Raw genomic sequence first — 18,290 nt, forward strand, 5'->3', positions numbered from 1 at the left:
ACACAAAACTGGCGCTAATAGCATAGGCACATAGGGAACACAAACTACAGAGATCTGTAAGTCCACGGTATTGGTGATAAGTTTAGAAAACCGTCCCGAAACACATGTGCCGCAAAACACCACTGTTTCCTGTGCATGTACCCCGACATCAATATGGGATATGATCGCCATGCACACGTACACAGGCCGCACAACGCGTTGGCATACTCTGGACCAGGTGGACAAGGTTAGCCGAGCGATTGCAATGAGTTTTACAAAATCTGTGCATACAGCGCCCAGAAGGTTGGAAATGAGGCGATCAAAAGTGCACAGTGTCTTGCAAAAGAGGTTCGGCTGTATCCCTACATAGTGCAGCTGCTTAAAGCCTACGGACAAACACCAGTTCGAACAGTCTGCAAGGGATATGCTAGGCAAGACTGACGCAAACGAATTTTTAGAAAAGATTTGTTTCTCCGATGAGCAACGTTTCATGTATCCGGCAAACTGAACCTCAGAATGATATTTGACCTCAAGGTATGACATATCTCATAAATGCAGTTGCTATCACTTGGAATAGAATTACTGTTCCATGTATTCAGGTGTGTACATACATGTCATATCTGTAATAGATTCCTCGTCCTACGTGCAAGTAAATGCATATAAAAAATACAGATGCTCCATTTGCATGTAATGTTCGAATATTCAACCATTGTTTACATCACGACAGATGTAGACGTAGTTTGTACATGGGTTTCACAACGTCCTCATGTTACATGTGAAATGGTAAGAGACGGTCCCATTGTGGTGAGCGTACTGTAAGACCTTCAATACACACACCATCAGATTATTTGACTTGTCGCTCTAACGAAGTAGGCGAGTGTCAGCAATATGTCTCGTGGTCTTATCGTGGCGTGTTTATCTTCCGCCGTTAGGTCAGACGATAGAAATACCACTGGCACGCTTAGAGCAGCAGATTGACGGTGACCAACTTTAAACAGAACTTGATTAATTTTCACACACATTTATTAAAATAGTAAGAAGCATAGAAATTACTTAACTTGGTTCTGGATGCTATTTACAATTGACAATCTGAAGTTCCTTGGGTATTGGTACGTTAATCTTATTCTCACATATATCTGTGATACTTGACAAAAGTGTCTATACATTTATCTTCATGGCTATGTACAGGAATATAGTAATCTTATTAGGCGCAGACTGGAACTTGACTATAGACTGGTACATACAAAGGTAGGACTCGTACAGACTAGTAGAGACAAATGCAGACTGACTAATCGGAGGTCTGTACACTCGTTATAATACCTCGCGCGATGATGTATCACTGCGCGAGTATGATCCGTGAGCAGAAAAGGTTCTACGTTAGCAGCAATCTCATTAGCTGCGTTACATATTGATACGCGGATCGATGAAAGCAGAATTTGGTTCGTCTCTATGGCAGCGGCATCTCGTAGTGCGGAGACGGACGAGCGCTGCACCTGCGCTGTTGTGCTTAGCGGGGCGCGCTCTAGTGGGAAAGTTGTGTACGCGCTGACTACGCGGAACTATGTACACAACACCCATGGTCAATGTTTGGTGCAAACTGATGCACAATTGCATCATTGGTCGACTTTTTTTTCATCGAGCCTGCCGTCAACGGTGGTGTTCACGCGGGCGTGTTACAAGAGTTTGCTGTGCCACAATTGGAACAGTGGCGACCTGATGTCATATTCAACCAGGATGGGGCACCATCCCAATAGTCCCTAGTTGTCCATCAATTTATAGATGAAAAGTTTCCAGACAGCTGGACGGGGCGAGATGGCCCAGTTCGATGGCTGCCACGATCCCCAGACCTCACACCATTAGACTTCGTCATGTGGGGTTTTGTGAAGCGTCCAGTATATCCAATGAACATTACAGATCTGCTGGAATTGAGTGCAGACGTTTGGAATGCATTTGAACATGTCTCAGTGAAAATCTTGAACTGTACGTGGAGGGAAATGGAATTCTGAGTAGACACTGTCCGTGACTCTAAAGATGCACACATGGAGGTGCATGAACGAGAGAACAAAACTATATGAGTTATCCTACAACATGTTGAAAACCGTTTCTTAACATCTACTATAATTTTATACACTGATCAGCCAGAACATTATAGCCACGTACATTATAGCCGGTATGTATACCTTTGGCACGGATAACAGCGGTGGTGCGTTGTAGCGTGGAAACAACGAGGCCTTGGTAGATCGCTGGCTCTCCAGCACCACATGTACACCTACAACTCACCTAATTCCCGTAAATTCCGGAGAGGGGGACGATGATCTCTGGCACCACATACAACCACACCCCAGATGTGTTAGATCGGGTTCAGATCTGGTGAGCTGGGGGGCCAGCCCATCCTTCGGAACTCGCCACTGCGTTCCTCGAACCACTCCATCACAGTCCTGGCCTTGTGACATGGAGCAATATCTTGTTGAAAAACGCCACTGCCGTAGGGAAACATGGTCGTCATGAAGAGGTGTACGTACTCTGCAACCAGTGTATGATATTGCTTGGCCGTCATGGTGCCTTGCACGAGCTCCACTGGGCCCGTTCCCCAGAACATAATGGAGTCACCGCGAGCTTGTCTCAGTACCGCAGTATAGGCGTCAACGAAGACGACAGATTCGCGTCCTCTCACTGGCATGGTGAAGAAGGTGTCGGGATTCGTCCGACCACGCAACGCTCTGACACTGCGCCAACGTCCAGTGCCGATGCTCAAGTACCCTTTTCAGTCGTAGTTGCCGACATCGTGGTGCTAACATTGACACATCGAAAGACGTGCACTTCATTCACCCTTCACCCTTCAGTACTCGTATTTCATATTTCTAATCCCAGTATTCTGGTATTCGGTAATATAATAAGTCAGGACCTGTTAATAATTTCTGTGGGTTGCCTAATTTATTTGACGATGTTTACAGTTTGTCTCACACTGATCTGTGAGAGGAGCTTGGCGCTAGGAGTTTTCTTTATTTATGGGCGATGGCAGCAGTCTTCCTAGCAGCCGTGATGGCTTCCCGTTTCCCATCCTTTTCCCGATCGCCAGGGTAGCATGTGATGTCGTTTGAACGTTCAGTAGTGACCAAAGTTTCTCCTGTTCTCAGTTCCCCAACCTGCTTTACCAACCTTGTAACTGCTATTTCTGCTCGATTTTAATGTCGCGAGGTCGCCTCCCTGTGAGATTTCGGCCCTCTGATTGGCCAGTTCAGGTGCGCGCCCGTTTTTCGCGGGTGGGCGCCAACCGCCCTCCGCGGGTGGATAGTGGACAAAGGGGCAGTAAGGGCAGTTCTAGTGTGACCGTGCGAGAGACTGGATGTGCTGCTTCCAGAAGATGAAGTTCCGGTAAGCGTGAGCGCCGACGTGCACTGTAGCTTCGCGCCCTGCGGCCCAGAGGGAACCTCATAGCTCATTTTACTGATGTGCGTTCCTTAAATTACGGTTTACGCAATTTTTCCGGGTTATAAGACTGTAGGTTTTCCTTGTACAGTTGGGCATAATGTACGCGATGTGTTGGTTACTCACAGTAGCTTGCGGTTCGCCACTAAAGTGTATACTTTCATGCTCACTTTTCCGTTTCGTCTGGCAGTAGCTCTTTCAGTTCTCCCGTGCAAAATATGACTCAGAATTTAGGTCTTCGTAGCTTGAAAACTTGTGCCCTTTGTCCTACGCCACATGGCGAGTGTCTGGCGTCCCTTCATGTTCGCTAACATAGTGGGACCGCGAGCCAAAGTTATCTAGTATCGCCTGTATGAATAGTTTCGCGTCTTGCTGGTTTTATTCCTTTAGTAGAGGAGACTACCTAGCAATTCACCCCCAGTAGCATCTTTCTTAGTCTTTGGCTGATTACTGGTGGTGGTCGTTGCATGCCTGCAATCCCTTCCTTTAGTAAATTGAACTCCAGTTGATAATACGGCGATCGTTCCTAAATTCCTTTTCTCGTGCTATCGCGGCTTATTATGAACGTAGGTTGGGGCAGGCTGTTGAAAATTCTTTCTCCCCCCATCCCCATTTGATTGTATAATTGTTCAATATTCAACTGTTAAATAAATGAGTCCTTTTTAATCTTTACATTCTCCCTTTCACTACGTAAAATCACTCCTAGTGTCACAATAGAATAATGCAGAACTATATCGATTGCAATGTCGTGCAGGTCTCGCACCCTTAATGACAGGATAAAGATTCAATATCGCGTGCCTGGCACGACCATTGCACGCATGGTACCGATAATAGTAATAATAATTTTCAATTATCCCCCATTGATGAACTGGGAAGTGTTCACGGCTCAGTGTGAGTACGTGAGCACTAAATCCACTTCATGTGGTGGAAGTAGTGGCCTCTGTTTTACCTTGTTGGTTTAGAAAAAAATATCAAAATTACAGCCCCTACAGCAAGGGACAGTAACCTGTAAAATAAAACGAGCCACCGCTTTTAACATGCATGGGTCGTCGGCTGTGGGGGTCCATCTTTAGGTGTGTTCGGTGTGTTGCGTGTTCAAACACACTTGTACTCTACCCCCAGAATTAAAGTCTTATGTTAGTTTCGCCATAGTTCGCTGCCTATCCTGTTTTACCAGTCTGCCCAGCCTACCACGTTCCACATCTGTGAAGAAGTGTGGCCACCCAATCCAACGACGTCTGGACATGGTTTCCCGTTGGTTCCGCCACGTCTTGAAGACACTCACCACAGAGCTCCTCGAACACCCGGCAAGTCGTGCAGTTTTAGAATTGCTCGTGCTGAGTTTCTGGGCCACCACAATCTGTCCTCGGTCAAACTCAGATAGATGGCGCACGTTCCCTACTCTACACACGGGCAGCACGCTCGCTGATACTACACGCAACGTACGTACGTTTTTACTAAGATGGTATCTGATCTTTCGGACATATCCGAATGGACAGATACCATCGGTGATCAAGCAGCTCGTTAGAATGAAATTACAATGAAATGAACACCCCTAGCTGCTTACAGGCGTTGACATACGTCAACGGGGACAGATGCCCCGACAGGGACTCGAACCCGGGATCTCCTGCTTACATGGCAGACGCTCTATCCATCTGAGCCACCGAGGACACAGAGGATAGCGCGACTGAAGGGATTTATCTCAGGCACGCCTCCCGCGAAACTCACATTCTCAACGTATTGTCCCTCACTACATTCGCAGTGCCCCAGCCCATTATACTCATTACTCGCGGCGCGTTGCCGATTCCCGCAAGAGTTCGGGCACTGTTTGTGCATTCTCACAGAAGGAGAAGATGGTCAAGTGGCCGGTGAGCTTTAACTATATATTTAATAAGATGGTATCTGTTCTTGACCATCTTCTTCTTCTGTGCGAATGCACGAACAGTGCCCGAACTATTACGGGAATCGGCAACGCGCCGCGAGTAATGAGTATAATGGGCGGGGGCACTACGAATGTAGTGCGGGACAATACGTTGAGAATGTGAGTTACGCGGGAGGCGTGTCTGAGATAAATCCCTGCAGTCACTCTATCCTCTGTGTCCTCGGTGGCTCAGATGGATAGAGCGTCTGCCATGTAAGCAGGATATCCCGGGTTCGAGTCCCGGTCGGGGCACACATTTTCATCTGTCCCCGTTGACGTATGTCAACGCCTGTAAGCAGCTAAGGGTGTTCATTTCATTGTAATTTCGTACGTACGTTTGACTAGCAGTCATTCCTCGCCAGGTGACGCTGCTATCGCCTGGACTGGTTTATATCGATAGTAGATCGGTGGTCATAGTGTTCTGGCTGATCAGATAATTTATGGACACCCTGTATTGCAAAATCGATTGAATCTTTTCGACATGTTACGTGTTACAGGGACCTAACTCGTCTTTTGTCAGTAAGTATAGCACGCCGTTCTGAGCAAACCTGGCGCTCCTTGCGGCGTGAATGCCAAACAAACAAGGTGTAGAGGCGGAGGTGGCGCCCGTGTTCCCCGAAAGCGCTGGCAGGCGCCCACGGCAGCGGCGGGCGAGCGGCCGCTGCAGTCGCCGCCTCCGGCGTGGCGTGGGACGCAAGTGGCAGCGCGCCGCATACCCGCTGCTGAGTAACCTCTGAGCAGTCACTCTGCGCTCCTCCCGCCCCTAAATGGCACCGCAGGGAGCTCTCCCGTGACTAAGGAGAGAGCGGGCCCGCACGAAAATACCGCCCCACTTCCCAGAAAGAAGACGGCAAACAGCGCGCCAGTGCTCCCGGTGCGTCTTCCTCCTGACCCTGACACTGGGAGCACGGGTCAAAACACTTTGCAGCGAGAGCCAGGCATTACTTACTACGCCTGGAGGGCTTCCAGGAAGTTGCGGGTGGCGGAGCGAGGAGTCGAGTTGTTCCTGGCAATACGGCCCACGGTGGAGGTCTTCTTTTTTATCAGAACTGCGCCACGCATCAAACAAGTAATCAGTACGCACGTTCTCATTCCTTCATTCTGGCTTCTGTCGCGGTGGCGAGTAGAGTTTTCCGGCGGTCGTGTTCTTGAAATTGTGAAACTTCAAAGCGAAATTCTGTGAAACGTCCTCTTTTAGTGGTCACAAACAACGCGGAAAAAAAGTAAACCTAACTACCAGGTGCCTTTCAGATCTCACAGTACCACCAGCTAAACTGTATTTGTTATACAGATGGAATTCCAGAAAGCTGGAAGCGGCAAAGTGGTATCCAGCTGTTCCCGGGAATACAATGGATATTCGAATTCGAGCAATGGAAATACTCTCCAGCAAGCAACCAGTACCGGCGCCTTCGTTCAGTCTGCTTTCTGTCAGACAATAGCATTTTCTGACAGTCTCTAACTCGTTAAGAGAGAACAAATTAGCTAGCTAAGACACATACCAGTTTAAACTTCAATCTGTTTTGTACTATTTTGCCGGCCGGGGTGGCCGAGCGGTTCTAGGCGCTACAGTCTGGAGCCACGCGACCGCTACGGTCGCAGGTTCGAATCCTGCCTCGGGCATGGATGTGTGTGATGTCCTTAGGTTAGTTAGGTTTAAGTAGTTCCAAGGGACTAATGACCTCAAAAGTTAAGCCACATAGTGCTCAGAGCCATTTGAACCATTTTGTACTATTTTAGAGATAAACCATTCGATGTCTTACGTGTTTCCCAACATGTGCACACCGGAGATGCGAGTAGAAGCAAAAAATGTACCACCTTAAACGTGAAATAATGTCAGGCGAGATGTAAGCTACAATATCTTTGTTGACAGGGCTTTTTTAACAAGTCATGTTGCATACCTTTCAAGGTGCGTACAAACTAGACTAACAATCAGACACTTCGTTGGCCGATAATAAATTGAGTTGTGAGCAACATACTAACGAACTGCTAAAACGCCTAAACAAGTCTATGTTTGCAATGCGAATGATGTCAGACATAGGAGATATAAATATAAAAAAACTGGCATATTTTGCTTATTTTCACTCCGTTATGTCATATGGTATCATATTTAGGAGTAACTCCACAAACAGAGAAAACATTTTTAGAGTACAGAAGAGTATAATAAGAGTACTGAGTAGTGTAAAGCCAAGAACATCATGTCGAAACCTATTCAAAGAATTGGGCATATTAACCATAGCTTCTCAGTATATTTATTCCTTAATGAAGTTTGTTGTAAATAATACATCTCTTTTTCCAACTAACTGCTTAGTATACACAAACAATACTAGGAATAAGAACAATACACATAAAGATTTAAAATCACTTACTCTTGCCCAGAAAGGAGTCTAGTATTCAGCAACGCATATTTTCAGTACGTTACCAGCAAGCATTAAGAGTTTAACTTCAAACAAGGCACAATTTAAACATAATTTAACAGAATTTTTGGTGGCCAACTCTTTCTATTCCATCCATGAGTTTCTCAGCAAGTGCAGTAGACAATTTTAATGAAAATTTATTATACTTCAATTTTTGACAATACTTGGTTGTAACAGCCAAGTAACTACCTACTGTGTGAATGATGGATTTAATGAAAGCAGATGTAAGTGTTAAACCTGTAAATATTAGAAGTTTAAATTTAATTCATGTACACAATTTTACTGTTTATTGACTGAGGATCATTAAAATTAATGAAACTCAAGTTTTTCTTATTACATTTTTGTAATGTGTTTTTCTGACATGTTCCACACCCAGGAGGATTCCCTCTTTTATGGGTCTATGGAATGAATAATTAATCTAATCTAATCTAATCTCCGAAATTTGCTTATTGTGTACGGGCGACGAATGGGAACCAGCGAAGCTGTTGGCTTTGGTTGCGGTTCGGACTGCTAGCGGTATAACATCAAAGCGTTGGCGGTGGGTTGGCCTTGGGCACCTCTCCGTATGTGGACGCCGGGTCGAATGTTAGTTGGAACAGTGGCGATTTGCTGTGTCTGTTGAACGGTGTAGATGTCATGTGTTTAAAAAATGCTGAACTATGGAGTGGAGGGCGGAAACAGCGTTAAAGCTGATAAACTGTTAGCGTGAACGTGAACGTTAATGTGATCCTACGAACTGTGATCGAAAAAACACGTTGGAGAGATTAGGCGGCTGGAGGGAAATAAGTACGCTGTTAGAAAGTAATGTTGACAGTTAGAAAAAGAAAATGAAGTCTATTTTGATACCTGTAGGTTTCATTCGGAAATATTACAGAATAGCTGATATCACGATTTAGCTTCAGTGTCAGACATTAGTTTTGTCCCACCAAGCCGGCCGAAGTGGCCGCGCGGTTCTGGCGCTGCAGTCTGGAACCGCGAGACCGCTACGGTCGCAGGTTCGAATCCTGCCTCAGGCATGGATGTGTGTGATGTCCTTAGGTTAGTTAGGTTTAACTAGTTCTAAGTTCTAGTGGACTAATGACCTCAGCAGTTGAGTCCCATAGTGCTCAGAGCCATTTTTTTGTCCCATCATACTTTTTCCTATATTTTAAAAGAGAGGCCGCTCGTTCCGGCAATCAGCTCCATACAGTAAAATAAATGGTGCGCGTGCGTGGCTGCTCTTCTGCCCTCATAATATCACTTGTGAAATTGTAGTGAAAACTTTTCTTTATATCGATAACAAAGTGGGAGCAAAATCGAAAAGCCATCAGTGCTAACTGCGATTCCACATGGAAGAATCCCTTGGCCACAAAACCATGGTTTGATGAGGATGAGGGGCAACGCCAGTGCGTCGGCGACTACCGTTTGGCTGAAGCCAATGGCTGTCGTTCGCTGGATTTCCGTGGCCTGGTGTGTGCGCGTGCCTTAGCGAAAATTGCGCTTGACCGCAATGCACCTTTGGCAGTAATGGAACTGTGAGGTTTGAAGTACAAATTGCGTGCTGAATCATCAAGTTTACTAAATGAGGTACGCCTGTTCCCACACTTTCACATATTTCCGTCTGGAAAACGCTATGAATCCACTGAATACGTTAAGGGATCCATACAACACGTTCCTGGGATGTAATTCACTTACTGGAAAAAAAGTTGGAGAAAGTTCGCTGCTCTGATATGAGCTACATCAAACAACAGGCGCCTTTTTATCTAGAAAGTACAGTCTTCCTCTCAGAGATTGAAAAAATTTCGTCTGCTCTCCTACTATGTAACACGTCATACACCAAACTGAGAATAGAGTTGTTGCTATGCCTTAACTACCGTAACTGTATCATATGGAAAAAGTAAACAGCTGTACAAATGTTTCACCATTACTATCAAACTGTATAAAAGAATATCATTGACCTTTCTTGTAAACAGGATAAATCACTACAGTCAACCTGTCAGCACCCATTCATATTCATATATTCGCTGCCATAACTCAGGTGACTTATACTTAGAAGAAACTGCATTTGAGATACAATGGTGAGCCATGACATTAATACCACTGTCCACCGTGACACTGAATGCCACATGAGGATATTGCGGACACGCGACGCGATAACGAAAGTACACTGACGTCACAAAGGTCGTGAGATACCTCCTAATATCGCGCAGGATTTCTTTTTGCTCAGCATAGTGCGGCAGCTCGATGTGCAATGGATTCTACAAGATGTTGGAAATCCCCTGCTGAAGTACTGAGCCATGCTGCCTTATAGCAGTACATAACTACGAAAGTGTTGCTGGTGCAAAGTTTTGTGCACGAACTGACCTCATCATCATGTCCCATAGATGTTCAATGCAAATTCATGTTGGACGATCTGGGTGGTCAAACTACTCGCTCGCATTGTCCAGAATGTTGTTCAGACCAATCACCAACAGCAATGGCCCACTGATATGGAGTATTGCCATCCATAAAAATTTCATAGTTGTTTGGTAACATGAAGTCCAGGGATGGCTGCAAATGGTCTCCAACTAGCCGAATGTAACCACGGCTCACACCGTTATGGAGCTACCACCAGCTTGCACAGTGTCTTGTTGACGACTTAGGTCCATGGATTCTTAGCGTCTGAGTGACAGTCGTGCCCTACCATTAGCTCTTACCAACTGAAATCCGGACTCGTCTGAGCAGGCCATTGTTTTCCAATCGTCTGGAGTCCAACTGGCGTGGTCACGAACGAAGGAGAGGCACTGCAGGCGATGTCGTGCTGTTATGAAAAGCACCCGGGTCCGTCGTCTGCTGCCGTAGCCCATTAACGCTATATTTCACCGTATTGCCCTAATTAATACGTTCTTCGTACGTCCCACGTAGATTTCTGCATTTTTTTTCGGTACAGTGTTGCTCGCCTGTTGGCCCTGACAATTCTACGCAAACCCCGCTGTTCTCGGTTGTTAACTGAAGGCCATCGGCCACTGGGTTGTCCGTGGTGAGAGGTAATGCCTGAAGTTTAGTATTCTCATCACACTCTTAACATCGTGGATCGCGGAATATTGAATACCCAAACGATTTCCGAAACTGAAGGTTCCAAGCGTTTAGCCCCAGCTACCATTCCGCATTCAAAGTCTGTTAATTCCCGTTATCACTTAGGAAACCTTTCCACATGAATCACCTGAGTAGAAACGACACCTCCGCCAATGCACTGCCCTTTCGTACTTTGTGTACGCGATACTACCGGCACTGTAATTATGCATATTGCTATCCCATGACTTGTGTCATCTCAGTGTTTGTAGTAGCATTTACGAATAGGGAATCATTCTTGAAATGAGGCCCACAGTGAACGTGTAATTCAGCTGACACAAAAGACTTTTATTAAAGAAACACCGCTCCAGTTGCACTGAGTTCAGCCTTTACATTAGGTCGTTTGAAAACCGTTCGTGAACTTAAGTAAATTCTTACTAGCAGCTGGAGCCGTCTTTCATTAATTGAACGTATACTTGTAGAATGAATCAGCATGCTGCAGGAACTAACAATAGTAACAGTAATAATAATAAAATTTCGTGTGTCTCAATGGGCTGTCGCAAGTCTTTCAATTGGGCGCCATTTCGGCGACTTGCGTATCCCTAACCTACTCCAGTTATTCAGCTGCGGAAGGAGACCTACAGTTTAACGTTCAATATGAACCACACATCATTTCTGGCGACTCTTCGCTTCGCTGATAGGTGAAGGTTAGTTTGAAATGAAGACTGGAAAGTCCGGGATGAGACTTCGCGACCTCTCAGTTTGCTTGCACGCGCTCCGCCGCTAGAAAGAAAAATAATACGCGTCACTGACAAAAGGCAGATTAATATAGTCCTTTGTTGGGGGACGAGAGTCTCCCAAAGGAAACTCTAGATCGCACCCTCCTCAGAGTTAGCGGTAAAATGGCCCAGCGGAGAGTCCGTAGAAACTAAAGACAGATAAAGCATAAAAACAGTGTACTGTACTGCGAAAAAATAGGCAAAATAGAAACAGCGCACGGTCCAAGCTCAAGATGTGCAACAGCGAGTGAGTTGGGAGAATCACGACGTCGTGGTTGTGTGGTGAGGGTGTTGCACTGCAAAGCTTGAGATCTGTGTTCAAATCTCTCTCGTCCCTCCACCTTTTTTTCCACAGAATTATCAGCTTTCCTTCCAGTCACTGACGTGTCTGTTCTTCTTCTGTATCTTGGGAATTGTCATGGTATACATTTGTTATAGAATACGAGTCGAAGAGTGAGAGTATATTACCATCGCAAGCAAATGAGATGAATGGAGAGAGCAGGCGAGACGCCACTGTAGCGGCACCACCGGTTAAGATGGGAAAAGGTCAGCTTTGGTGCAATATTTCGGTGTACACAAGTTACAGCCACGGCTCGTTACTGTGGGTAGTCTTGGCTTCCAACACACGCCGGAGGCATCCCAAGGCGAGGGTCGCAGATTCGGACGCCAGATTGCAGGCGCTCGTTGTCGCCGCGTTCTTAGCCACCTCAGCGAGGAAGCGCACCGCGGGTTGCCCTACGGCAGGGGCGGGCAAACGTTGCACGCCGCTCGTGAGCGCACAGCGCTGCACGTGTGCTGCTCGCGTGCAATCGTCGACTGGGGCAGTGGCGACAGCCGGCAGGTTGCGGCAGTGTAGTACAAGGCTAAGCCGCGGACGTTGATGCGAAGCGACCACTACGTAGTGAACGTTGTATATTAAGAACCGGAAAATGCAGAGTGAATCAAGGAAACGGAGACGTGGAGATTTGCTATCCTTTAAAAAGTAATGGGAGAATCATTTTTTCTTTGCGCAAAGACGTGAAAATTCGAAATGTTTAATATGTGGCAGTATTCTCGTTGGTCATCGGAAGTTTAGAATTGAAGGCCATTATAATAAATTTCACAAGGACGAGTACAATGTATTGTCGGATTCTGAGCAGATGGGGAAATTGACTGAGCTTAAGAAGAGCGACCTGACAATATTACACTCCTGGAAATGGAAAAAAGAACACATTGACACCGGTGTGTCAGACCCACCATACTTGCTCCGGACACTGCGAGAGGGCTGTACAAGCAATGATCACACGCACGGCACAGCGGACACACCAGGAACCGCGGTGTTGGCCGTCGAATGGCGCTAGCTGCGCAGCATTTGTGCACCGCCGCCGTCAGTGTCAGCCAGTTTGCCGTGGCATACGGAGCTCCATCGCAGTCTTTAACACTGGTAGCATGCCGCGACAGCGTGGACGTGAACCGTATGTGCAGTTGACGGACTTTGAGCGAGGGAGTACAGTGGGCATGCGGGAGGCCGGGTGGACGTACCGCCGAATTGCTCAACACGTGGGGCGTGAGGTCTCCACAGTACATCGATGTTGTCGCCAGTGGTCGGCGGAAGGTGCACGTGCCCGTCGACCTGGGACCGGACCGCAGCGACGCACGGATGCACGCCAAGACCGTAGGATCCTACGCAGTGCCGTAGGGGACCGCACCGCCACTTCCCAGCAAATTAGGGACACTGTTGCTCCTGGGGTATCGGCGCGGACCATTCGCAACCGTCTCCATGAAGCTGGGCTACGGTCCCGCACACCGTTAGGCCGCCTTCCGCTCACGCCCCAACATCGTGCAGCCCGCCTCCAGTGGTGTCGCGACAGGCGTGAATGGAGGGACGAATGGAGACGTGTCGTCTTCAGCGATGAGAGTCGCTACTGCTTTGGTGCCAATGATGGTCGTATGCGTGTTTGGCGCCGTGCAGGTGAGCGCCACAATCAGGACTGCATACGACCGAGGCACACAGGGCCAACACCCGGCATCATGGTGTGGGGAGCGATCTCCTACACTGGCCGTACACCACTGGTGATCGTCGAGGGGACACTGAATAGTGCACAGTACATCCAAACCGTCATCGAACCCATCGTTCTACCATTCCTAGACCGGCAAGGGAACTTGCTGTTCCAACAGGACAATGCACGTCCGCATGTATCCCGTGCCACCCAACGTGCTCTAGAAGGTGTAAGTCAACTACCGTGGCCGGCAAGATCTCCGGATCTGTCCCCCATTGAGCATGTTTGGGACTGGATGAAGCGTCGTCTCACGCGGTCTGCACGTCCAGCACGAACGCTGGTCCAACTGAGGCACCAGGTGGAAATGGCGTGGCAAGCCGTTCCACAGGACTACATCCAGCATCTCTACGATCGTCTCCATGGGAGAATAGCAGCCTGCATTGCTGCGAAAGGTGGATATACACTGTACTAGTGCCGACATTGTGCATGCTCTGTTGCCTGTGTCTATGTGCCTGTGGTTCTGTCAGTGTGATCATGTGATGTATCTGACCCCAGGAATGTGTCAATAAAGTTTCCCCTTCCTGGGACAATGAATTCACGGTGTTCTTATTTCAATTTCCAGGAGTGTAGATGCATCTGTCCTAGTTGCCGTTGTCACGAGAGATCTGCGACTTTCTCTCGTCATGTCTCTCATCTAACTGATTTAACATTTTATGGAGCACTGTTTTCAATTTTTCAGGACGACAACAATAATAGCCCAGCGGTACGTGCAAGCTATAAAATTGCGCTTAATATAGTGAAAGCTGGAAAACCATTTGCTGAATTAATAAGACTCGGTTAAGAGCAAATATAAGTGATTAAAATTTACGTAACTGTTTGCGTTTGTCTGTATGCAGAAATTTTGTTCCAGATATTAAACGTATTGTAAACTCCACCTGTGATAATTAAATAAAACGTATCGTAGTTAATAGGTACTCTTTCAAACCATGATTTATTTCAAGCACTCCTGCTAACCTTATTCCATCATTCAATAAAGCAAGCTAGAAAAACAAAACGCATTACAGAGGAAGGAGTTGTGAGAAGGTATGGTGGGGAGGGGAGGTAAGCGGGTGGCCAGCTTGCCCCTGTGTGCACGCAGAACACCTGCTAACTGCATGCGTGCAAGTGCACCGCACACGTGCAGGATTCCTGCCCGCCCCTGGCCTACGGCTTCCCGTGAGCGGCGCTGAGACGGCAGGGATGGAGACTGTTGAGCTGACTGCCGGTGCAACCTGACGTCGTCACAACTTCGCGGCCGTACAAGGCCGACAGACAGCAGTGCGTTGCATGGGTCACTGAGACAGCCATTCCGCGCCAAGCTGTTTTCCAAACAGCGAAGTCGTGTCCTCAGCATTGCGGGACCCCGGTGATGTAGGCCAAGAGGAATGGTTGCACTGTAGCTGGAAATAATAAATCACTTGGGAAACTCGGACGAGTTTTAATACGGCGCATCCTGACAGTTTTCATCCTTGTCCAGGATCCTGCTACACAGCATAGACCTCTCACAGAAAAGAAAACAAATAAACTTGTGGGAACTATGTCACAACAAAGGAATACAGGAATCAAAGCTTTCAAAGCGACACTCAAGGGTTATAATATATGGTACTTGTCTCGAAGAAACAGGCCAACGGCCTTGTCGCAGTAGTAACAGCGGTTCCCATCAGATCACAGAAGTTTAGCGCTATCAGGCTTGGCTAGCACTTGGATAGATCACTGTCTGGCTCTGCTGAGTTCTGTTAGCAAGTGGGGTGCACTCAGCCCTTTTGAGGCCAATTGAGGAGCTACTTGATTGAGAAGCAGCACCACCACTCACAAAAACTGACAGAGGCTGGGAGATCGGTGTGCTGACCACATGCACCTCCGTATCCACAATCGGTGATGCCAAAGGGCTGAGGGTGATACGGCTGCTGGTCCGTAGCATTGGGCCTTCAAGGCTTGTTCGGATAGTGTGTTTAATAAACAGGGGGTACTTACGTCTGGAGGTCCTTTCCTTACACCTTGCCGTACAAACGGACGTTACACCGCATCCCAGACATAAATTTGTATACAGCGAACAGAAATGTCAATGACCGGACGTACAGTACAAAATTCTGCGAAAAGAAATGGGGCATTGGGAATGTTTGAATACGGATCTTCCCATTCGCTGTCCAGATCCGTGACCGTATAACCACGACGCCGTGGCTATTCAACTTCGTTCCATATGCCACTTGCTAAGCTTGGATTGTTCACTGTCTCTATTTTGCTTCTTTTTCCACTGTTCAGTAGACCTTCTTCTCGTTTTCAAGCTTGATTTGTATTCAGTTTGTGAGGGGCTATCCACTTTGCCATCTAACCAATAAGTCCGAGTGGGGTGCGGTGGCGGAGTTTCCCTTGTCAGAAGCTGCGAAGCTGTTCGGCGGGTCGGTTGCTACTCACGTGAGCATCTGTGAAAAGAACGTGGTTGGAGCTCTGTGAAACCATGAGTACGCGACGAGGTGTTGGATCTACACGTCTCATCACAGAACGTAGAGGTCGGAGACGTGCCCGCTCTGTAAAACACGACACGTGGTGATCTGTGACCCATCTGACGGGCAAACGTGTTTCGGGGCCCATCGTTCAGCGCAAACCGTCGAATGTTGGGCACCGCATCAGACAACACCGACGTGATCCCACGTTGACCATACGGCATCGTCAGATACGATTGCCACTGGCACGGGATCATCGAGACTGGACCGTGTAGCATTGAAAACGAATCAACGGGTCAAATGAAACATGTTTCTTGGTACCCTGTCTCAATTGTCGTCTACAGCCACGTCGTCACCAATGCGAATGGTTGCTCGAAACACATACAGCGCCATGGACGCAGGTCGGTGGAATCAGTAATATTCCGAGGTGACGTTCACCTGGGCTTCTATGGGATCTGTGGTAGTAATCGGAGGCACCATTACAGCTATGGTCCATCTGAACATTATGGTGCACCGCTAGCATCCCTTCATGCTTGATGTCTTCTCCGACGGTGATGTCATCTTCCAGCAGGATCTCGTCTTCTTACGAGGCCATATCATGCTGCAGTGGTTTCAGAACCGTGATAGTGAACTCACGTTGATGTCTTAGACGTGCCAGACGAGTGCAGGACAGGCAAGAATAACACCCATGGGCACTCGCAGAAATATTTCTTAAAATCGTCACTGTTTACATAAATGAGTTGGTCGATTTCGAGACATTTCATGACATAAGAACTACATATTACAGGTGACACGAAATACTTCAAGTGCAATGGAGAGCATTATGAACAAGTGGATGGAGTGCCATGGGATCTCCCCTTGCTCCAGGTATCGTTAATCTTTATATGGAACACTTTGAGGAGGTGGCCCTACAAATTGCTCACTGTAAACCCAAGCACTTCTTCCGCTATGTCGAAGATAGTTTGGTGATTTGGCAGCATGGCAGGCAGGCACCGGAGCAGTTTATGGACCACCTAAAATTCATACATCAGAATATCACCTTCAAGATGGAATTAGAGGGGAATGGCTGTATTCCCTTCCTGGACATACTGATCAGTGAGAAGGCGGATGGCAGGCTGGGCCATTCAGTGTATAGGAAGAAAACGCACACAGACCTGTACCTCCATGCAACCAACTGCCACCATCGGGCGCAACGTCAGTCAGTACTGACCACCTTGGTACATATGGTGCGCGTCATTTGTGACAAAGAAAGCCTCTCAGACGAATTACACCACCTAAAGAGCTATTTCGGAAAAATGGGTACAGTGAAACACAGATTGGTAGGGCCTTCAAGAGGAGACAGGCTGACAAATTTCGGGAAGAGGAATAAGAAGAAGACGAAGATAACAAGAGACTCGCCATTCCATATTTGGGGCCCCTGTCAGCCAAAATCGGCAGGCTACTGAGAAAATCGAACATAAATACCGGAATGAGATTTTCACTCTGCAACGGAGTGTGCGCTGATATGAACCTTCCTGGCAGATTAAAACTGTGTGCCGGACCGACACTCGAACTCGGGACCTTTGCCTTTCGCGGGCAAGTGCTCTACCATCTGAGCTACCCAAGCACGACTCACGCCCCGCCCTCACAGCTTAACTTCTGCCAGTACTTCGTCTCCTACCTTCCAAACTTTACAGAAGCTCTCCTGGAGGTGAGGTACTGGCAGAAGCAAAGCTGTGAGGACGGGAAGTGAGTCGTGCTTGGGTAGCTCAGATGCTAGAGCACTTGCCCGCGAAAGGCAAAGGTACCAAGTTCAAGTCTCGGTCCGGTACAGAGTTTTAATCTGCCAGGAAGTTTCATAAATACCGTCTTCCGAACACCGACGAAGACGAAAGAGCTGCTGGGTTCAGCTAAAGAGTCACTCAAAATCAGCACATCTGGCATATGTAGCCTGCGAATGTGGTGTACAGTACATCGGACAAACGTAGCGCTGCATCTCGAAAAGATGCGAGGAACACATCACACACGTCCGACTTGGACAGACAGAGGAATCTGCTATAGCTGAACGTACACTCCTGGAAATGGAAAAAAGAACACATTGACACCGGTGTGTCAGACCCACCATACTTGCTCCGGACACTGCGAGAGGGCTGTACAAGCAATGATCACACGCACGGCACAGCGGACACACCAGGAACCGCGGTGTTGGCCGTCGAATGGCGCTAGCTGCGCAGCATTTGTGCACCGCCGCCGTCAGTGTCAGCCAGTTTGCCGTGGCATACGGAGCTCCATCGCAG

At 47.6% G+C, this 18,290-nt stretch overlaps 1 protein-coding gene and 1 non-coding gene across 2 annotated transcripts in view; one reads left to right on the plus strand and one right to left on the minus strand.

Moving 5' to 3' along the window:
- Positions 1-18,290, minus strand: part of LOC126159984 (ras-like protein family member 11B) — a 386,177-nt gene that overhangs the window by 169,152 nt on the left and 198,735 nt on the right. The window lies entirely within an intron of this gene.
- Positions 5,508-5,581, plus strand: Trnat-ugu (transfer RNA threonine (anticodon UGU)). The gene has a single exon. It is a non-coding gene; the product is annotated as a tRNA-Thr (tRNA).

Source organism: Schistocerca cancellata, chromosome 2, assembly GCF_023864275.1.
Source record: "Schistocerca cancellata isolate TAMUIC-IGC-003103 chromosome 2, iqSchCanc2.1, whole genome shotgun sequence".
Lineage (NCBI taxonomy): Eukaryota > Metazoa > Arthropoda > Insecta > Orthoptera > Acrididae > Schistocerca > Schistocerca cancellata.